Source organism: Cyprinus carpio, chromosome A20 (genome assembly GCF_018340385.1).
Source record: "Cyprinus carpio isolate SPL01 chromosome A20, ASM1834038v1, whole genome shotgun sequence".
Classification (NCBI taxonomy): domain Eukaryota; kingdom Metazoa; phylum Chordata; class Actinopteri; order Cypriniformes; family Cyprinidae; genus Cyprinus; species Cyprinus carpio.
Window position 1 is genome coordinate 18210912 of NC_056591.1, and position 24184 is coordinate 18235095.

The 24184-nt window shown below is 38.0% G+C and overlaps 1 pseudogene; it reads right to left on the reverse strand.

Moving 5' to 3' along the window:
* The window catches only part of LOC109112759, a 26928-nt pseudogene extending 3661 nt beyond the window's left edge, over positions 1-23267 (reverse strand).
* Positions 23268-24184: the final 917 nt, after the last annotated feature.

Below are 24184 nucleotides of genomic sequence, written 5' to 3' on the forward strand. Positions count from 1 at the left end.
TTTAGGCCTACTATAAGGTCACAGTTAACAACAGAACCCAAACTTAAATTTAATCACGATTTCTTTTTTAAACATAACAAGCAACACTCAACTTAAAAACAAAATTTATGCAAACGTAAATTGCACATAATGGAATTTTAAATTAACTTCTAAATTATAAAAATTCTATTTGTTGTTGAAATATATTCATTTACACAGTGCCTCTCATAACTCGTTTCATAACAGATTTATTTAAATATTAAATAATTAAGACATCACTAACAGGTAAAGTAAAATATGATGAGTATAAGTCTAATATTTTGCAAAATGCTCTTCTCTAGACTCTGATGACTTGCCTAAGTTAAATGAAATGCTATGTGACATTTTGTTTACAAGCTGTTTTATTGACGTCTTTCCACGGTTGAAACACTGACTGAACGATTACATGAGGCGAGAGATGTTCATTCATGTTTATTTAGCGTTAAAACTAGTAGTAAAGCGCTGCCGTTTGAACTGAGGCATTTAAACAGCAATCTGTCACTCCACATCAAAGAATGACAAAACGTCATTTATTGTTTGAATTTCCTGAAAAAAGGACATAATTTGAAAGATTAGACTTTGTTTCTTATCAAAAATTGCAATATATAAAAATGGAAGTTTCCAATGAAGTTCCGCTCGTGCAGTGGTTAAAACAATGCTGTATTTGTTTTTGGTACATATGCATACCAAACTGAAAGACCCATACCGAAACTTTTCGATACAAATACGTGTACCGTTAAGCCTTTCAATAGCAATAATTATCACGATAAATTTCAAACCTTTATTTAAAGTTTGAAGGCAGATTTTTGTAGTGAAAGTGGAAAAACCAAACCATTAATTGTAGTTTTAAACTACTCTTTATAGTCAGAACATGACAAACACTCAAGAATAAATATCTTAAATAGAAAAATTAATTTCTTAGTTTCTGCAAGTTCTAACGGGTGATTTTGTTTTTAAATCATGAAACAGGTTTGACTTTGATGAGGTGTATTTTATATATATTTTTTTTTCCCTTAGAAATGCACATTTGACAGTAGCTTGAGTTGACAGTAGCTCAATACCTTGAGGTAGGATGTAGATATACATTGACATTTATATTCATTAAAAAAAAACCATAACATCTTTAAAAACTGTAACAATGTCATTTTTATATGGTGTCATTTTAAATGTAATCATTCTGACTGTTTGAGTTTTTTTGACCATTGGTCTTCCATAGTACCATAGGCCTACATTTAGATCATGTTAACCAAAGTTAAAACCACACATAGAGCACCTCGATACCATGGTAAAAATTTAACTTTATGGTTTTTAGGTATTTGTATGAAAAACTGTAGTCTAAATACATTTAGTATAAATACACAAACACTACAGCTTAATCACAAAAAATACCATAATTATATTCCATTACTCCTTAAATACATGTCTACATTAATAATATAATAAAACTCAATATGAATATACCACATTCCTGGCACAATAACATGGTGCAGTTAGTGTTACTACAGTAAATCCATGGTAAATTTGTAGATTGAAAAGCCTTCTGACTGTATCGTTGTGCACAGTGTGTTTGAACTTTGTGCTAAGTGAATAGATGATTTTTTTGATTGAATTAGGATTAGTAGAGTTGTTTGATTCTTTTGATATTTGTTATATTTGAATTTTTTCACAGCCCCTAATCAATTTACAGTTTATTTTAAGTTAATTGCCACATCAGCACCACAGGATATTTAATGGCAAAGATTATACATTAGAAAAAAAAACAAAGTAGGACATAATACAATATACAATAAATATAAATGAATAAAAACAATTATAAAACAAAGTACTGCACATAAAATTCTGTAAAAAAAAATAAAAAAAATTTACTTTTGAAAGAAATTGTCCAAGTTTTTCTGGATTCATCTTATAAAACAGATCCTTAAGAGTTTGTCCTGATAACCTTTGTCTCATGACATTAAATATTTGACAGACCAAAAGCACACGTTTTACCGTCAAGTAAGTCCTGCAATATTGATATTCTGGTGCTTGCGCTGTTGACTCAATAACCACAACTGGTCTTAGAATTAACAATCTTTACTGCTCCATCACGTTCAACCACACCAGCTCATTGTTTGCTGGTGTCACTTCCTCATTTTGACTTTCAGTCAGACTTTCAGATATCTGCTGGGTGCTGGTGTTACTGTGGGATTTTCATCTGTTTTCATTTGTTCCCTTTCTGTCTCCTCCAGTTTTGTTTGTGGGTCATCCACCTTTCTTAGGTCTAAACTGATGCACCCGAACATAGGTTCCACCATGCCTGACAAATAGTGTCTTAGTGACGTGACATACAGCCAAGTATGGTGACCCACCAAACGCTCTGCGTTTAACCCATCCAGAGTGCACACACACAGCAGTGAACACACACACACCATGAACACACACCCGGAGCAGTGGGCAGCCATTTATGCTGCAGCGCCCGGGGAGCATTTGGGGGTTCGTGCCTTGCTCAAGGGCACCTCAGTTGTGGTATTGCTGGCCTGAGACTCGAACCCACAACCTTAGGGTTAGGAGTCAAACTCTCTAACCATTAGGCCATGATTTTCAAAATACAACCACACTATCTTGGCCTATGACCACACCAGGACTTTCCCACTCATTACAATCTACTCACTTATAATACACTTTATCCCCAATTTCATATTTGTCATAAACGGGTCGCAGTTGCTTACAAAGGGCTTTTCTGATTCTCTCCGAGCATTCAGATTCGGTGAATGCTTTTCTCAATCCACGTAGAGTTGCAATTTGTTTAGCTATCCAAGTATTCATACTTGTTTCCAGAGCTGTGGGCTTATCAGTGAGGACTGAGGGCAGATTTGGGTTCTGCCCAAACACTAACTGGTAGGGACTATAAACATGCACATTGTGGATAGAGTTCTTTGCCATTAGTGCCCAATCTAGGGCTGTCTTCCAGTCACAGTTGTTGTCCCTCTTCAGCTTCAGCAAAATTTCAGTGAGGGTCTGATTGTACCGTTCTAAAAAGCTGTTGCTCCATGGGCTGTATGCTGCAGTTGTTTTAACTTCAATGTTAAAATTTTCAGCTATGTCCTTCTTTTCGTCATTATAAAATTCACCTCCATTATCACTAAACAGTCTGCATGGTGGACCATGAACACTTATCCAGCAGTGAATAAAGTTTTTCACTATCTCTTTTTGGTGACAAAAGATAGATGTCTGCTCTTTTTCACCTCGTCTCTGCTGAGGTAGTGTGAATTCCCGAAGCCTTCGGCCACTGGACCGGGAACCCCTGATGTCTAAAGTCTCAACTCCTATCAGGATAGCCCTGGTAAACGTGAGATCTCTTGTGAATAAATCTTTTATTTTAAATGACTTTTTCACCTCCTATGCACTGGATATTTTGTATGTGACTGAAACTTGTATTAGTGGAAGTGACTTAAGTGCATTTCAGAGGTTTTACTTATTGACTGTAAAAAAATTTAACTCTCCGAGGTCTTCTGGACAAGGAGGAGGGGAAACGACTATTTTTAAAGAAAAATGTAACTGTTGCCAACTGTCATCAGATAATTATTTCAGTTTTGAATTAAAGATTTATGAAATGGCTCGTTTCTAGCCGTTGCTTTGTGCTGTGATATATTGACCACCTAAATACAACAAGGATTTCATCAATGACTTCTCTGAATTCTTGTCTAGAATTATGCCAAACTATGACAGGATTTTGATTATTGGCAGGAGAGCAGAACGTCAGTGGAAGAGACTTCGTACAAATGCAAAACAAACTGAAATGTTATTCTTACTTTTCATAAACCTAAAGCACTCTTTAGTACAATTAATGCAGTGCTAAATGCCTCTCAGCCTAATTTTTCTGATTCTGATACCTGCAAGAGGTTTCTACAATTCTTTGTGGAGAAGGTATTATACCTCCTTCTAAGGACCCCTCTATCTCAGCCACTTGCTCTGCTGTTTTGACCAGTTTGAGCCTGTGCTTCTTTCCTTTTTTAAAGATGTTATTAATCAGATGAAACCCTCTACTTGTCCCACAGATGTAGTTCTTCCTAGTTTATTTTAAAGAATATTTTTGATATAACTGGGCCTGTAGTTCAAGAAATGATTAATAGCAGTTTGAACTTAGGTGTTGTTGCTTTAGATTTTAAACATGCTGTGATTCAACCTCTGATTAAAAAAAAGAAAAAGAAAAGCTGGACACTATGGTTCTAATTATAGACTAATCCCTAAACTCCCCTTTCTTTATAAAATATTAGAGAAAGTTGTCTGTATACAGTTGCAATCTTTCTTAGACACGCACAGTTTTAGAAGTATATCAGTTGGGTTTTAAAACTCTTCATAGCACAGAAACAGCACTCTAATAGGTTTTTATTGGTCACTGACTCAGTCATTCTTATGCTTTTAGATCTGACTTCTGCATTTGATCATAATATCCTACTTCCCCGGTTGGAACGTGTTGTCGGTATTAAGGGCACTGCTCTGGAGTGGTTCAGGTCCAGGCAGGACTTTTTCAGTCTGCCTTGGTGATTAGTTTCTTCATCAGCACCCCTTTCAGTTGGAGTCACTTAAGACTATTCTTGGCCCAATGCCGTTTTTCCATTCACAGGAAATATAACATTTCGTTTCACTTTTATGCAGATGACTAATTTATCTGCCATTGAAACGGAAACATGCCAGACCTCTAAAACTTGTTTGACTGCCTTGGAGACATTAAAGATTGGATGGCCCTAAATGTTTTATACATTTTAATGAGAGCAAGACTGAAATTATAATATTTGGTCCAAACTGTACTAATAATGCATCTAACATTGATCTAGGCCCTTTGCTTCCTCATGTTAACTCCACTGTTAAAAATCTGAGTGTAATAATGGATATGGATTTTAAATTTGATAAACAAAGATAATGTATTAAAGTAAAGTTTTTATCAGTTAAGGCTTTTATCTTAAGTTAAACCTTTGTCTTTCAATGATTTTGAAAGGTTTATACATGTTTTTATTTCATCTTGTTTAGACTATTGTAATGCCCTCTATGTTGGTCTCAACCAGGCGTCTCTCTCACACTTGCAGTTAGTGCAGAATGCTGCAGCTCGACTTTTAACTTGAACGTGTAAACGGGAACATATTTCCCCTATATTGGCTTCTGGTCTGTTTTAGAATTGATCTTAAGGTTCTAGTGCTTGCTTTTAAATCCTTAAATGGCCTAGCCCCACCTACCTTTCTGAACTTGTACAACTGCACGTTCCATCGAGGTCCTTGAGGTCTGCTGACCTTATGTTGCTGGCCATCCCCAGAGTAAGACTGAAGCACAGGGGAGATCATGCTTTTGCCGTAGCCACCCCAAACTCTGGAATTTATTACCATTGTCTGTGAGGATGGCCCCCACTTTTTTGCATTTAAAACCAGTCTTAAAACACATTTTAATTCTTTGAAATTTAATTCAGTTTGAGAGCTGTTTTTTTTCTCTTCTCCTTGTCTTTGCCGTTTCACTGTTCACTTTACATTTCTGTAATGTACTTTACTATGTACAGTACCTTATTATTATTATTATTGTTTGTTTTATGACCCATATGTACAGTACTTTGGTCAACTACTGTTGTTTTTAAATGTACATTAGAAATATTCAATTTGAAACTTGACAATACTCCCTTCACTGAAATGTGAATTTTTCTCCACACACAGTTCTTGTAAAGGCCGTGTCAATCACAGCAGATCCTAAAGCCTCCATCATGAAGATTTCTGTGTTACACAAAGACTCATTTGAAGACAAAGTGATGTTACATTCTTCAATGTCATCTTTTAGTCCTTCATGTTTTGTCAGTCTTACATGTTCCTTTTTGTTTGGACAGTCCTTTGCCCAGTGATTCTGGTTGTTGTATGGTGTTTGACTCATTTCTAGGGATGGGCGGAAGTATCCTCACATAAAAATATTGATTCTAAAGTGCATTTTTTTGACCATTAAATTTTATTTACTTATCAAGACATTTAGTGCATAAAATAAGCTTCTAAGTGGAAAAATAGACTATATTAGCGAATAATTGTGTTGGATAGAACCATTCTCCTGCTCATCGGAACACATGCAAATGCTGAAAGACAGAACCAATCACAGACAGCGTTCCCTGCTGACGCATGACTCACAGTGCTTGTTCAAATAGGGCTGCATTTCCCAAAAGTATCAGAAGCATAAGAAGATCATAAGAAACCATTGCCACATTATTACATTAGCCTAAATAACATTGTTACTATATATAAAATTCTGAAAAATGCATCACAGTTTCCGCTCAAATATGAGGCAGCAATAATAATGTTTTTTAAGCAGCAAATGTTATTAGAATTATTTCTGAAGGATCACGTGACACTGAAGACTGGAGTAATGATGCTGAAAATTCAGTTTTGTTTACAGATGCATTTTAAAATATTAAAATAGAAATGTTATTTTTAATCGTTATATTTCACAATATTGCTGCTTTGACTGTTTGTTTGTTCGTTTTGTTTTTTTGTTTCAAATAAGTGCAGCCTTCGTGAGCATGAGACTTAAAAAAAAAAAAAAAAAAAAATAATAATTATGTTGATAATAATTGACAGTAAAGACTATCCATTTTTATTAATATCTTACTGACCCCAAATGTTTTGTGTACATGTAATATTTATTTTAAATTGGCTAGTTTGTGCAAGTAAATTTAAACTGGTTGTTAAATGTTCAAATGGATTGTGTTATGTTCTGTAATTGCTGTTAATAAATCTGTCAGAAAAAAAAATAAAAAAAAAAAAAAAAAAATAAAATAAATGTAGGTTTTCATTTTTAGGGCTACAACAGCCGGGCAGCCTATTACAACAATTGACCATGGTTGTATTGCACCTTTGAGGTTACTGCCCCAGTAAAGGGCTAAAATACAATTATAGTATATTTTATTTCTGACAGTGTAAACAAAAAAGGCCTACGAAATGTTAAAAAAAAGTGACTTTAAAGTCTAATATTAAGCGAGTATAATAACTGATTATATTATTTTAATAATTTAAAAGATCAGTTTAGTTCAGGAGGTATCAGCAATACTGGGTTTGAAAATAACAGCATCGAATCGAAAATAAGAGGTTTTGCCCATCCCTACTTATTTCGCTGAGTATCTCGTGTAGTATGCAGTGTCACTATCTGCACTCTTCAGTGCACTGCCGCACTCTTGTGGTGAAGTATCGTTATCTCCAAAAATTCTTTTCAAGGCAGATTTCATATCAGTAAGAGACGCTGGGGCGAGCTGTAAGCTCTAACTGTTTATTTTTAACAATAAGGACGGCAGTATCGAGTAGCTTAAAGGCTAGTATGGCATCTGGGAGCTCCATTTTGAACTTTTACGTAGCCTGTTATATTGACGTTCGAACTCGATATATTCCACTATAGGAACACCACTTTCTCTAATGATCCGGTCAAACTCCATGTACGCCTCATACTGTCAATCTTTTTCTTCTTTTAAAAACACAGTCCAATTTTGCTATAACTGTTTGCAATTCCAGTGCCAGCATTCAAATCCACAGCATAAATTTCCAGTGCACTGTCCCTTGCTCTGCCCGTTAGTGACAAGGTAGCTGCCAAGGCTTGTTGTTTTTTTTTTTTTGTCCAGGTCGGTGACAAGTCTCCAAATTTCAACCTAATTTTTCCAACTTTCGTAATCTCATGAAACGGTGGGGGATTTTTTGTAATTCCCAGCAGAAGCCATCCTCTGCTACCAATGTTGACTCAATAACCACAACTGTTCTTAGAATTAACACTCTTTACTGCTCCATCACATTCAACCACACCAGCTCAGTTTACATAAGACAAAAAAAAAACTAAACTCAAAAAAAACCTGCACAAACCCATTAACAGTGCTCTTCGCACATGCGCAGTTGATAAAACTGAACATGCACTACTCAATTTAAATTCAGGAATTGACATTTTCAACTGAATTCTGATCGGTGCTCATCTCTGGTGTGTACCTCTGTGTCGTCTCCCTCGTAGGCCTCATTGCAATCTCTGCTGCTGCTCCCTTCATTGCTCTCTTCTCCCTCTTCCCCAATACCGCCATCCTCCTCATCATCATCATCTTCCTCATAATCCTAAAGCGGTTAAAACAGTTAATATAATAGGATTAAACATCACTGAATGTCAGCTGCGGTGTGATTATATACCTGCTCTTCTTCCTCCTCGGATTCCTCTTCGTGGTCTCCCTCACTATCTGTGTCACTAACAATGACTATGACATGATGATCAGGCTCCTCCAGGCTTCGATGGGTCTCAGAGGGATGGGGCAGAAGTCGATCTCCAGGGACAGACTGAGATGGTCCTGGTTCCTCATCCATCTCCTCCAAAGTAGAGTAGTTCTCCAACTCCTTCACACAGACATGGATATAAAAACACCCATTTCTATCAGTTTCACACTTCTGCTGTCTGAATACAAACACAATGTTTCTACGCACATCCTCTTGCCATTACCATTACCTGGTGAGCATCAGGAGCCTCCTGGATATCACCCGGTACAACACTCTCAGCCTCAGTACTGTCTTCAGCCAACATCTCTTCCTGCAATGTATCATTTTGTTGTTTTCCGTTGCACACAGGCTTAGTTACTAAATAAAAGCAAGAAGATAAAAGGCCACCTTGACTTAAAATAATATGTTTCAGTTATGAACCTTACCTCCAGACCTACTCTATGAATGCGAACCCTCTTGCAAATGGGCATGTCATTGGGCTCATCCTGGGACTGTGTGTCAGCAGACATGCTCTCTTGTTCCTCTTCACGGGGGCGTTTGCTCAAGGCACTACTAGGAGACGTGGACACTACAGGATGACACAAAAGAGATCATGTGTAGAGTGAGATGCTGTAACAAACCTGTTCAGCTAATCCAGTTGAGTTTACAATTGACATTACCTGCACTGGCACTGCTTGTGCTAGCGGTGGTACTCCACATCCCCGTAGATGTAGAAAAAGGGCTTTCTAACTGTGGGTTTGGGAGCATTACAGCAGCTGGAGGTTCCTGATTGGATGGTTCTACAGGGGGTTGGGTTTGTTGCTGGGTGGGCTGTATGAACGCAGTGGCCTGGCTCTGCTGTTGAAAATTCAGCAGAGGTTGAGCAAGGGTAGTCTGAACATTAGGGCTGGTGGATCGCACTGAACCACTGGCACTGCCATACACAGTCACATGCTCAAGCGGGCCCTCAGACGACTGCATGGCTGCAAGGGGGAAAGAAAATTCATTTTTTTGCACAGTGTTATTGTTCAGTAAAACTATTAAAATTGTTTTGTTTAATAAAATAAAGCCAAAACAAACATTAAAATAAAAATATATAAAAAAAAAAAAAATAAATAAATAAAAAAAACTTTACAAATGTTTTCTTGGTAACTAACAGAAAATGTTAAGTTACTAAAATTATTGAAACTAAAAATAAAAAAGCCAAATAGTCAAATGTTTAAAAATAAATATTTTTTTTAAATCAAAAACTCATTAAAATAACAAGCACATAAAGAAAAAGATTAAGTCAAATGGAAAACTGAGAAATCTACAGTAATTAAAAATATTAACTCTTTCCCCGCCGTTGACAGAATTATCCAGCTTTCCTGTTTTTTCACTGGTGTACAGGTGCATCTCAATAAATTAGAATATTGTGAAAAGTTTATTTTTCATTCATTTTCATTCATTATTTCATTCATTATTTCAGTAATTCAACTCAAATTGTGAAACTCGTGTATTAAATAAATTCAATGCACGCAGACTGAAGTAGTTTAAGTCTTTGGTTCTTTTAATTGTGATGATTCTGGCTCACATTTAACAAAAACCCACTAATTCAACAAATTAGAATATGGTGACATGCCAATCAGCTAATCAAAGGTTTCCTGAGCCTTCAAAATGTTCTCTCAGTTTGGTTCACTAGGCTACACAATCATGGGGAAGACTGCTAATCTGACAGTTGTCCAGAAGACAATCATTGACACCCTTCACAAGGAGGGTAAGCCACAAACATTCATTGCCAAAGAAGCTGGCTGTTCACAGAGTGCTGTATTCAAGCATGTTAACAAAGTTGAGTGGAAGGAAAAAGTGTGGAAGAAAAAGATGCGCAACCAACCGGGAGAACTGCAGCCTTATGAGGATTGTTAAGCAAAACTGATTCAAGAATTTGAGTGAACTTCACAAGGAATGGACTGAGGCTGGGTTCAAGGCATCAAGAACCACCACACACAGACATGTCAAGAAATTTGGCTACAGTTGTTATATTCCTCTTGTTAAGCCACTCCTGAACCACAGACAATGTCAGAGGTATCTTACCTGGGCTAAGGAGAAGAAGAACTGGACTGTTGCCCTGTGGTCCAAAGTCCTCTTTTCAGATGAGATCAAGTTTTGTATTTCATTTGGAAACCAAGGTCCTAGAGTCTGGAGGAAGGGTGGAGAAGCTCATAGCCCAAGTTGCTTGAAGTCCAGTGTTAAGTTTCCACAGTCTGTGATGATTTGGGGTGCAATGTCATCTGCTGGTGTTGGTCCATTGTGTTTTTTGAAAACCAAAGTCACTGCACCCGCTTACCAAGAAATTTTGGAGCCCTTCATGCTTCCTTCTGCTGACCAGCTTTTTGAAGATGCTGATTTCAATTTCCAGCAGGATTTGGCACCTGTCCACACTGCCAAAAGCACCAAAAGTTGGTTAAATGACCATGGTGTTGGTGTGCTTGACTGGCCAGCAAACTCACCAGACCTGAACCCCAGAGAGAATCTATGGGGTATTGTCAGGAGGAAAATGAGAAACAAGAGACCAAAAAAAAAAAAAAAATGCAGATGAGCTGAAGACCACTGTCAAAGAAACCTGGGCTTCCATACCACCTCAGCAGTGCCACAAACTGATCACCTCCATGCCACGCCGAATTGAGGCAGTAATTAAAGCAAAAGGATTCCCTACCAAGTATTGAGTACATGTACAGTAAATGAACATACTTTCCAGAAGGCCAACAATTCACTAAAAATGTATTTTTTTAATTTATTTTTTTATTGGTCTTAAGTATTCTAATTTGTTGAGATTTGTTAAAGCATTAAACAGCATAAATTAAAACAGTCAAACGTTGACCAATTAAATGATCCTGGAAGTGGTATAGGACAATGCAAGCTTTGGATGTGTTGATGGACGTGATCTTACCCACATTCAAGTGTTGATTAAAAAAAAAAGATTGCATGAAGTCAGACTAAAATGGGCTTTGTTTAAAACCAGAGGCTCTGTTCTGTTTTGACAAATTGCAAAAAATATTCTGTGTGCCATTAAACTTTTTAAAACATTAAATGCTGGCAGTGGCTGGCAATTTTATAAAAAAAAAAAAAGCTGAAGAAAGAGTTAAATACTATAATTAGCACTATATTTATAATTTTAGTTTTATATTGATATTGTTGTAGGTGGAAATATTTTGAATTAGATTTCTATATTTTCTGTTTCCTTTTAAATTACAAGATTAGTAATTTTTGCCCTTTGACTTTAGTTTTTGTAATATCTATATAGCTTTCATAAAGTTTGTTTATTTTAGCACTTAAAAAAAAAAAGGTTACATTTTTCAGAATATTTTCTTTCAGTTCATTTAAAAATGTTTATGGTTTCAGTATTAGCTATTGATAATAACTCTGGCCAAAAACACAGTCCAACACTTACGCTCTTGACTCTCCACCTGCGTGGTGGGCATGACTGTTGCAGTGGGTGTAGGGGTGGGCACTGGGGCAGGAGTGATCATGGGTTTGATGCTGGCCCTTGGGGTAGATTTGTTTCCTTGACTGGCTGGAGGCTTACTGGGAGTTGCTGCCAGTGGTGTGGGCTTTATGTTAGCAGTTGGAGGCTCTGAAGTGCTTGCACTATAAAAGCAACAACGTAGAAAGGCTTGAATTGTAGAGATGGTCGTGAAGCATTAATGTCTACCACTCCCTTAAAAATACTGTACCTTCCTCTTTCTGCCACTGGTGTGGACTTCAGAGAGATCTGTCGCTGTTCTGTTGTCCTTTGCGGTTCCTGGGTCTGAAGACAGAAAAAAAAAAAAGAAAAAAAAAGGATAAACTTTTTCAGTTACAGGTTTGCAATTGCACAACTATGATGGCGTTACCTTGCTGGAGCCCTGTTCTGGAGGTTCATCTCTCTGTTCTCCATGTCTCTCCTGCTGCTCGCGGAGATCTCGCAGCTCCCTTTCCTGTCTGTTCAAACGCCCCTCATACTGTGACTTTAGTGCACTCACTCGCACTTCCATTTCCTCTTTTTGTTGCTTCAGCTCCTCATTTTCTTTCTGGAGCTGACCTTTTACACCTGGAAGTAGAGGTCAAAGTGTCAAACATCAAAAGAAAAGATCTGACATGGACCACAAACCTCAGGAACCAACTAATTAGAAGAGAAAGACTATTAAATTTTAAAACGGGGTCGATTCTTACCAGTAAGCTGGCTGATCTTCTGCTTGGCCATTACTATAGCCTTCTTGGTCCTCTCCTCCTTTTCAGTCAGCTGCTGTTTGAGTCGCTCCTCCTGTGATGATTTCTCTTGAAGTTCTTGCCTGAGTCGCGTTAGCTCTGCCTGTAGACGAGAGGCCTGTTCCTGTGCACTGCATGCCTCTGCTTCCCGCTCACCTACAGTCTGCAAATGACAAAAGGAATCTCACACCTTTTCATATTTCAAAAAGGTATCCAATCATTTCAGTTTGATCTTAAAAGGTTGTGCAGCAAATTTTATTGCAGATTGTTTTGTGATCCAATCACTATGTAAGGCAGAATCAGCAAAGAGCCTGTTCATAGACAGGGGAACCACATTATATTTTGCTCAGAGAAGTCAAAGTCAGAGAAAAGATGGAAAAAATGTAAATTCTAAATGTAAATAATAAAATAAACTAAATCAATTCATTCGTTTAAATAAATAATATGAAATGTTTTAATCAATAAACAAGTGTAAAAGAAAAAGGAAAAAAGGTTAATAGCAAACCTTTAAACCAGGCAGTGTACTTACTCTATTGAGATTCTCCAGATGGCCTTCCAGTTCTCTTGTCCTGTTCTCGGATTGGTTGAGGGACTCCTTGAGGGCCTGAAGTTCTTGAGCTGATGCCTGCTGTGCCTCTTGATCCTGGGCTGGTGCAGATGCCGCTGTGGCTACCAACTGCACAAAAATCCAATTAAATCAGAACTCCAAACACACATTTGCAAATTCAAACCACTTTCTTAGTCATAAACGCTGATATACCTTGTCATATTCAACCTTGAGTTCCTCGTACTGGGTTTTGTAATGTCGGCCAATCTTTTTAACTTGTGTGATGGTTTTCAGTTTCTCTTGGATGTCCAGATTTTTGGCCTCCTGGTCTTTCTTCAGACTATCCCTCTCCACCATCACCTTCCCCAAGTTCTCCCTTAGGTTCTGCAACTGGGATTGCAGCATAGTCAAACAGCCACTGCTCCTGTAAAGAGCAAGAAAAAGCATATGCATAAAATAGCCAAGAAAAGAATAAAGTCTTTTTTAGCCTGAGCAACTCAAGCATCCAATGAAGGTAGAAAGCTTCTTCAACCTGGCAGCATCAGCTTTGAGCCGACTAGTCTCCTCGACAAGCTGCTGGATGCGTTTGAGGTGCGCTTCCCTCTCTGAGTGCAGCCGCTTGTACTCCTCAGGGTCAGTGTCTTTCTGCTGGCTCACCAGGTGCTAGACACCGTAAGAAAGTATGAGGAGGACCCAGTAATTATCACCAATGACAAATACAGTTTTTGAAGGGAACATCTCAAAATACACACAGACTTACCTGAGTGCGAGCTTTCCAGCGTTTGATATCTTCTTCCAGAAGCTTCTTCTCTGCCTGTAGCATACCACTCTTCTCACTCAGCTCTGCATTGGACTCCTGCATGGGCAAGATGTTTGACTCCAGTTTACGCACCTATGAAACAAAACAGTTGACATTATTATCCCCTTTAAGCAAATACATGTGACTTTTCATTCAATTTAAAGAGTATAAATTTTTCATATGTAAAACAACATGCAATTTTGTTTAAGAGAGTAAAAAAATTTACAATATAAATTAATATATTTTGTTTTTATAATAAAACCTATAAAATCTTTTATTAATACACAATCAGGTTAAGCAGTATTTCAACTAGCATATATAATCGTTAACTATTTTTTAGTAGAGATGGCTTGCCTTGGCTTGAGTATCCTGCATCTCCTGTTCCAGTTTCTCTTTCTCCTCCCTCAGCATCTTATTGGTCTCCATTAGCACATTCATGGTCTCTGTCTTCTTCATCAGCTCATCATGCTGGGCCAGAGTCTTTGCCGTCACCTTTAGACAATAGTTAAACAAGGAAAAGGAAAATACAGGGCTGGTAACTAAGGCAGTTAAGTAGTACAGTTGATCAGGAATAAAAATAATTGTATGCATCTGGTTTCTCCAAATCAACCTGCATCCTCTCTCTCTCTGCATTCAGACTCTCTTGCACATCCTTCAGCTCTCTCTCCAGATGTTCCACTCTTAGCCTGTACCTCAGACTCTCACCCCGGACCACCTCAAACCGAGACTCTGTGATCTCCTTCTCCCATCGCACAAACCTGCAAACCACGTAGGAATGAGAGACTGCAGTGAATAAGGAAATTTCTTTTCATATCTCCTTTTCGCCATCTGTTTTTATCACTTTCTCTCTCCAAAATTAAAAAATAAAAAACACTGAAATTCATAACATATGGGAGAAAACAAAAGACCTTAGGATCTCTATGAGCTGCTCCTGAGACTTGCCCTCCTCTGTCAGAGAGACATTGAGAGAACTCTCACTGGTGGCTCGCTGCAGCTGACTGGCCATTTGTCCACTCAGAGTCTGTATCTGCTCATGAAGGAGTGTGTTCTGCCTCTGCAGATCCTCACAGCGAGACTCTAACTTAGACTGCTCCTCCTGATGTGGAGAGAAACAAAATCACTATGAAAATGCTATTACTACTTCCATAACAGCCATTTGTTTGGCAAATTCTTTACCTTGATTATCTTCTCTTGCTCCTCCCAAGAAACACGAGCCTCTAGCAGCTGTGCACTGGTGCTCTGAACTTTCTCCTCCAAGTGCTGTCTAAGATGAGCTGCCTGCATAGCCTGTGCTTTGGCAGCCTGCAGTGCTTCAACGTCGGCCGCATGCAGCAACATCTCACTCTCATACTTATCCTGCGCCTCAGCTGCCATCTTAGCCTGCTCCTGACTGTCCAGGATGGCCTGCTGCTCGTGTGCAGCAGCAGCAACAGCTCTCTCCAGGGCATTCTGGTGTTCTGCCTGCAGGCTGCTTAGAGATTTCCTCAGCTTGCTCAACTGAGATAAAGGATCAGGAAATAAATCAAATTCTGCCTCTAAAAATCACAATGCTGATCTCCTAGAATGGATAAAGAGTGTATCACAGAAAATGAAGACAGAAAAATTTACATTAACACCCATTCATCAGCTTGGCCCAACCTGGTAAACAACACTGAACTACTGTGATGGCTAGACTTTGTTTTCACCAATTTATACTGTGAAAAACTGAATGTATAAATTATTTTTACTTTTTTCTACTCACTATAATACTTTACAGTTTGATGCATTTACCATTTTCTACTTAAATCAAATTGAATTATTTATTTTGATAATTTTATTCATTTAGTTTAATCTTATTTGCATTTTTTTATTTTATTGTTTTACACATCATTTGACAAATTTTCCATGGACCCCCTAAAACTCCCTTGAACCCCCCCCCCCCCCCCAAGCCCCCAGTTTGAAAACCCAAACTGTTTTAGTGCAAGATAGCTTGAATAACATTTGTGGACTTTTTTGTGGAAAAAAGTAAAAGTAAAGAAAGTGTAGAATGTGCTCTTTAAATCAGAAAGGTCAAAGATCTATTGAATAAAGATAGTGAGTAGAGGTGGGAATTCGATACCTCTTTCTCCACAGCAGCACCAATTCTGCTTTTCTCTTCCAGCAAGCTCTGCTTCTCCTTGTCCGCTTCCAGAAGTTTCTGTTCCAGCTGTTTACACCGTTCTTGAGCTGCCTCCACTTGGGTTTGCACAGATGATCGCACATGCTCAGTTATCTAAAAGTGGAAAGACAGGATTTTAACAAAATAAAATTAAATAAATATAAAAATAAACCTCATTAATCAACTTAAAATGTCCATTATTCATGTTGTCTTAATTTTTATGGAAGGTAAAGGGTGTTAGAGTGGAGCGCAGTATAATGATTTTTCATAACACCAACCTGTTTCTCTTTATCCAAGGACTCCTCTAACTTAAGACTCATGGCCTTGTACTGTTCCATGCTGGCAGTAGTGTTCTTCAGTCGTTCGGTCAGCTCTTCTCCCTTGCTCTCAGCCTGCCTCAGCTGGGCACACAGAGCTTCCACGTCACCTTCACTGCTCTGCAGGCCTGGAGAGGAAAAACAGCAACAACATTTCCAAGTCTTTTCCGTCAACGATGCTCTATTCATGTTTGGATGCTCAACCTCATTAGCTATAAAGACTAGGGGTGCGATGATAAATCGATTCTGATTTTCTGAATGCATCGGGATTCTCCCTGGAATCGATTCTGAGCTTTGTTTTTAAAAGCAGATGGTGGTCTAGGCAACTTAATGCCACACACTTAAAAGCTCATGAAGAGCGCTTGAGCATTTGGATGAGTAATGTAAGTGGTTAAATGTACTTCCACCTGAGCTTTTATGATGCGAGATAAATGTAAACACAGCTCACTGTGAACACTTGTAATTCGCTTCAAACTTTTCGAACTCTATGAATGATTATTTCAGGTTCAAGTGGTGTGTGTGTGTGTGTAAGGAACTGGAAGCAAGCAATGTACGGCTGTTTCTAATGCACGCAGTGCCATCTGCTGTTTAAAACTAAGCTGAGAATGATTCCAGAAAGAACCGCATACATTTGAGAAAAAAAAAAAAAAAAAAAAAACGAATCGATCCACAAATCGATTTATCGTAATAAAGACCAAATAACTTAAGGAATGTTAGGTAAACTAAGTAAAAATAAAAATGTTAGAAATGTTCTGATACAATATGGGCTTAGTCATGAGCAGAGCTTCTCACCTGTATATAACAAAGGGGACACCAGCCGGCTCTCCCTGCTACTCATCTGCAGCTTTAGGTTAAGCTCAATTTGGGCAGCACTAAGCTGTTCTTTTGTCCTGTGGTACTGTAAAGTCTGTGTTTGCAGCTGCTTCTTAACATCCATCAGCTGAATCTATGTTGCAAAGGAATGTCAAAGAGAAGCGAATTATCAATAGTTCCAAATGGGGGAAAATAGAGAGATCGAGCGCGAAAGAGATGGGGCCCTTACGTTTTGATTACGTGTCAGCAAGTGCTTCTGTTCCACCTCATTCTCGAGTCTCTTCAGGAGCTGAGTGATTTCTCGCTCCTGCTTCTCAATCTGAGCAGTCAGCCGCTGTCTGGTATCTGTCTCAGAGCGCTCCAGGGTTGCCTGGAAAATTCATTTACAGATAAACTAAGTTTTTAAAATATCCTTTGTGAGGCTTTGACTGTTTATTTCGTAAAAACACTTGTTACCTGTATTGATTTGAGGTTGGTCAGCAGCATGGTCTGGCCAAGCTGTTGTGCCTGGAAGGACTCTTTCTCTTGTGTCAGTCTGATCTCCACCATCTTCAACATGTCCCTCTCTTTACGCAGGTTCTTTGCTTCAGACTGAAAGAGAGACGTAGATGATTAATTCAATTTAAACTCATCTAACAGTGGTCACAGACATCTCCGCTCGAGTAAGTGAACCAGTAAGACACCTCAACTATTGAGAGTTTCTCCACTGCTGCTCGCAGGTCCTGGGTGAGGCGGTGTATGGTCTGTTCACTCTGCTGAATTACTCCAGCCTGTTTCTGAGTCTTCTCATTCAGAGAGGCAATCTCCTTACGGTATCCCTCCACGTTATCCTGGAGCATCTCATACCTGACATGCACACCATGTAAAATAAATTAAAGATTCTATATTTGAGAAAAACCATGCGAAACCAGAGAACCGTATGACTGGATACCGTTTGGAGGTGAACTCCAGCTGTGTGGAGATCTTGGTGTTTTCAGAGCGCAGTTCGGTCACTTGATCCTGCAGTTTGTCGCTTTGCACAGTCAGGACTTTTTCAGACTCAGTTTTTTCCTTTTTATAGGCCACAAAGACTTCCTGAAGCTGATAAAAAATATACAATCATATAGGCAACAGTAATTAAAAAAAAAAAAAGAATTGCAACAATGTTTCACAATATTGCTGTTTTTACAGCACTGAGCAAATGTATCCAGCCTTGGCAAACATAAGGAAACTTCTTTCATAAACATTTTTTTGAACAAAACTTTTGAACAATAGTTTATGCTCAGTGTTATTAATGGTCTCATTGTCAGTGATGGAAAAAGAAAAAATGCTATGGGTGGACAGCCTGCTCTGCCCAGCCTACCTGCTTCAGAGCAGCCTTGGCCTCTACTGACTCTGTGGACTCTATTGCCGTGGCAACCAGTCCTGTAGGGGTGCCTGCAGTGGGTGTGACGGCTGGAGAACGGCGGGGGGTTGAGGTCAGCATAAGCTCCTCCTTACCAGTACCTGTCACAGTAAATGTTTATAAAACTTCAGAATCATCAATCATCATATTCAATCATCATCAGAACTTTTCTACTTTTCTACTGTCTCATACAATCTTGAATGGTCACAATAATTGCACTGGCAAAACAAACTAGACTAAGAGATTAATAATAATTACCCTGTAAGAGGGTGACTCCAGTGGCCTGAGTCAGAAGCATGCGGAACATATCCCTTTGTCGCGCCACAGCGTCAACCTTCTGTAGATCATGAGCTCTCTTTTCCTTCAGCTGCTCCAACTCATGCTGAAGCTCCTCAAGATATTTCTCCACCTCACCGTGTCTGAACAAACAATGAGCATTATGCTTTCTAAATCGATATTTAATCTGATAATAGATTGACAGATCTCACACACAGACACACTTACTTCATGGTGTCTCCCTCCAACTCAACCTTTTCCTTTTCCTCACTGAGGTCTCTTAGTGCCACGAGGAGTCGCTGGTTCTGCTGCTGCAGCTCTTCAACGCTGCGGAAGGTGACCAGGTGCTGAGAAATCACCTCTGAAGTGCTGCTCACATCCGCTGAACACACCTCATCCTCCTCACGCATCACATAGTTACCACGTGCTTCCTCCAGCTCAATGAGGAGGACCCGCACCTGAAATAGTCATGTTAAAACAACAAGATTTTAGATTTTTTTTCTTCCTCTTGAGAGGTTAATGCCAGAGCTGTTCCATCAGGCCTCACCTGTTGAGCCATGTCAGCCAGCTGCACCTCAAACCTCTGATTATCTCTCTCCGACACAGATGCACGTTTGTTGCCTTCATCTGCTTCTTTCTGCAAGCGGTGGACCTCCTGAAAGATCCAAGAATAATCATTTTTAGATTTGTTTCATAAGCAGTCATTAGGCAGAATGCATTGTCTGTAAAATTCAAGAGCTTTTATTTCTACAAGACTCCTCCATTCTCACCACCACGGCTTGCTCAAGTTTAGCAGAGAGACTGGAAACAGACTTTTGCATGCGCTCATACTCCTCTCTCTGTCTCTTCAGGATGGGCGCCTTTGCTTCCATCTCCTGCACAATATCATCCAGGTACTTGTGTAGTCGTTTAGTCTCTAGTTTCTCCCGTTGTAGCTGTTCTTGAGTCTCAACATAAGCTGTATATAGCTACACAATATAGGAGAATGTATATTAAAACTGAACAAAGCTTCTGTGAAAATGAACAATGCACTTGTGTCACAAATCAGAACGCAGGTCAGTACCTCTGTAAGTTTCATGCCTGGTTTGATGATTTTGGCAACTGCAGCTGCTGTGGGAGACATTGTGGTCACCTGCGCCTCTGTAAGAATTGAAGCAGTTCCTGTTATAGCGACAAAAAAAAAACACTACTAGCATTCTGGTGTGAGCTATTTAAAGTGCTTTCAGATATTCTTAATGTGATCTTGGCTCCAGACCCTGTGCTCATTATATTAGGGCATTCTAATTATATATGTTCATTGAACAGTGCTCAACAGAAATTCCTTACATACTGTTTGATAACAGCCAAGAAATTGTTATTATTGTTTTGGAAAAAGGTTAATCCTCCCGCAATCAAACTATGGCTTGAGGAACTGATATCTACTCTGCACTTGGAACGAACCAGATATCTTTTAAAAGGCAACATTAAACAATTTCACAAGATTTGGGACCCTTTCTTCTGTTACCTCAAAAGTAATTATATTCCTTAATTCAATGTATTGTAACTTAAAAGTTATTTTGAATGTCACTGTATTGTATATTAACAGGCTTGGGATGGGGTGTTACAATTTTGTTTTGTTTTTTGTTTTTTTGTGCATATAAGAAAATTAATCCTGGATCATGTGATTATTGTAAGGTTTTTCTGATAATTGAATAAAAAATTTATTTGACAAAAAAACACTACTAGCTAAGAAAGCTAAGAAAATACTGTGGTGATGCTAACCTCGGTGTTTGGTGTCAGACAGCAGCTCATTTGCATGGTCCAGCTCTTTCTCCTGGCTGCTTATTTTCTCTTTCAGTTCAGCAAATTCTTTGTCTTTACAACTCTCCAGCTCTGCCATCTTCACTTCCAGAGCTTTATGTGCTATTCAGAGTAGACAAGACATTGCCACAGACATACACAAACATCAACATCAGTTTTCTTTAATGGTCCTCATGGCTGTCAACATGTGTCTGACCGGTAAAGTTGCTTACCCTCTCCAGCCTCTTTAAGCAGCTTGTGAAGTTCATCAACAGCTCTGCTGAGCTCCTCACTCTTGGCCTCTGCATCAGCTGCAGCTCCCTTTGAATCAACAAAACTGAATGAACAGAAATTCTTAGAAATAAATTATACTTGAATTATTTTTATTATACTGATTTATGAATTCCTTTAACTGTATACTTCAATTCTTTAAGCATTTAAAACTTACCTTATACAAATTTGAGAGTTTGATGTTGGCATTGAGCTCATTACTGAATTTCTCCTCCAAATTGGCTTGCTGTTCCTTTGCCTAAAAGCACAACATGTGTCCAATAGATTACAAAAAATTCTGAAACACCATTCAGCTGATAACTTCAGCGATGAACGACATTGTCTAACCTCTCTCATCTTGGTGATCATTTCCTCAGCTTGCCTCTGAAGGTTCTCATTGGATGCCTTCAGACTGGTCACCTGATCTTGGAGGCAGGTGATCTACACAGGTACACAGAGATTAGCACATGGACTAAGAGCTTAAATATCACATTTCAAAGCAGATCAAACAATACATAATATAGAAAAAGGTTTATGAAGTACTTCATCCTCCTTGTTATTAAGGTTGTATTGGAGCTCCAGGATCTCATTGCCTTTCTGCCGGAAGAGACAGCAGCTCTTCACTCTTGGCCTTAAGCTCAGTATTCAGCCAGGTCACCTGACCCTGGAGTAGATCTTTCTCCTGCTCCATTCGTTTCTCTTTAAACTGGAAGATGAACATAGCGTCACCATATCAAAAATCACTTTTTTTAGGGGCCAGGTATAAAAATGCCAGTATGTTATAAACAAAGAAAACTTTAGATGACAAATGCATTGATTGATTTCATTGAATTTTACCTTGACTGAGACCTCAGTGGCTTCTGACTCATCCAGCTTGAGCTGAAACTGCATCTTCTCTGCATTGACTTCCACCAATCTATCATTAAGACACTTCAGGTCCTCTATTTAAAAAATAAATAAATAAATAAAAAAGAATATAAAAGAAAAAGAAGAAAATAAGTATATTACACACTACTGCTTAAAAGTTTGGGTTTGATTTGACATATTACAAGTTTTATTTAACTTCCTTTTCATCAGCAAACCCTGAAAAAAAAAAAAGTTATGAAAATATTTAGCAGCACAACTGTTTTAAACATTGATAATAAAAAGAAAATGTTTCCTTAGCACCAAATCAGAATATTAAAATGATTTCTGAAGGATCATGTGACACTGAACTGGAGTACTGGCTGCTGAAAATTCAACTTTGCATCACTGGAATAAAAATAAATAAATACATAAAATAACTATTTTCTATTTAAATTTTTTTTAAAGTTGTAACATTGGGCAACTTATATTGTTTTAACTGTATTTTTGTTCAAACAGTGTACGTGAACAAGCAGGTCAAAGCAAAAACTACAAATTCCATATGACCTGGAAAAAATTTGTTTTAAATAATCATAAAAGAATGCTTATTAAATACCGCTTTGTCGTTCCATCTCCTGGGATCTTCTTTCCAATGTCCGTACAAGCTCTCGTTTTTCTGCCTCAAGCTCATCTTTGGATTTGGAAAGTTCATTCTGCACAAAAGTGGCACAATTTCACCTCATCAACATCACAAAATTCAAGACAAGACACATGCCTTCTCCTCTATCAAACTGTTTAGGCTATATGATCTTTTGATAGGTAATGACCTGTTGTGATTCTAGTTTGGTGTATGAAGACACTTCTTCCTTATTTTTCTCTCGTAAGCATTTCAGCTCATCCTCTGTAAACAAAGACGAGTACAAATACAACATTAAGCCTGTTATTTTTTTTTTTTTAATCAAAAAAAAAAAAAAGAGGGGTTTGACTCTCGCCTCCTTACCCAGTTTGTAGCACTCTTCTTTAAGTATCCGATGCTCTTGAGTCTGGGACACAAACTGAGCCTGACTCTCTGCGAACTTCTTCTCGATCTCAAAATACTGTTGTTCTACATGAGAAATAAAGACGGAAAAACAATAGAACGAATCAACAACCATACAAATAAGCCTATGGTAATACATGTAAATAGAAAACGTTTTCTTTCAAAGATATTTTCAATAATTGCAACATATGTTCACTACATAGTTTGCAGAACAATATGTCCAATGGGAAGAATAATGTTTAAAAACAATATTGAAAAACCCACGTTAGAGAGTTTATCGTCCATGGCTCTAAACAGTTAAAACAACATAACCTTACCATTATCCACACGATATTGCTCCTGTTGTGCCTTCAAACAATCGACTTCACACTGCTGTTCAGAAATGTACTTCTCTAACTTAGTCAATACAGTTTTGGGGAGTTTTGATATCTCCGACCGCTCCAATATTTGCTGCAACACGGCAGCCGCCATTTTTTCGTCGCAATGACTCCTCCTCCTGTGCGTCAAACGTAAACGTGCTTATTACGATTTCCTAACAGGAAACACCAGCCGCCTGGTGACGCTGAGCGGCTCATTCCAATCAAATCATCATAAGTCATTTTGGAGATATTTGTACACTATCAAATTATAATCGTTTAAACGTCTACTGATTCCAAAGAAGTGTTAATGAAATACAAAAGAAAATCGATCTCGTAGGTTCTATAAAATGTTTAAATAAAACGCAGCTTCTAGTAATCACAAACGACTGTGATTGGTCCAGCCTGACCAGCGGAGAGAAAAGTAACGTGAAAACCGCGTCTGCGTCATAGAAGTAGGTCTGTCTGGAAGGTCATTTAAACAATATGAAACACATAAAGTCAGTGAATTATAAACACAATTAAGAGTTAAATAGTAATAAATAAATAAATAAATGAATAAAACTAAAATTTTGTAAAATCGATAGCGAGGGCAAGCAGGCTGATCTCTAAAATATATTTGGTACTTTAATGTATTAATTTAATCAGCGATGATGATACTGGATTACTGATAAACCCCAGATTATGTACATTCATCACGATCAAGCAGCAGCACGGTTCGTACAAATACATGAACACAAGAGGGAGATGTAGTATACATGCACTGCCGACTTGATATTCAAGGTCAATCAGAAAAACAGAGTGAGATATGGATGGTGGGATATAGTTTGTCACTTTTTTTGTTAGCTTTATTACAATAGTTTAAATATTTGTAATGCAGTAAAATCTACATAAACGTGCTTTTAGTAGCTACAATTCTTTCTCTGTTTGAGCTACATTTTTATTATCTTTTTTATTCTCAATAATCTGCTCACTGTCCATAAATTTGGATGATAAACGTCTAAAACATTTTCAAAGTAAAACGTTTTTCTTTTTGATTTATGGATTGATGGAAGACAAAAGGAATAATGTGCACAGTTATAATTATGTATTTTTTTATGTTGTTACAGTTTTTTTTTATTCATATTTAAATGGCCTTATGTTATGATGTTGCTACAAAA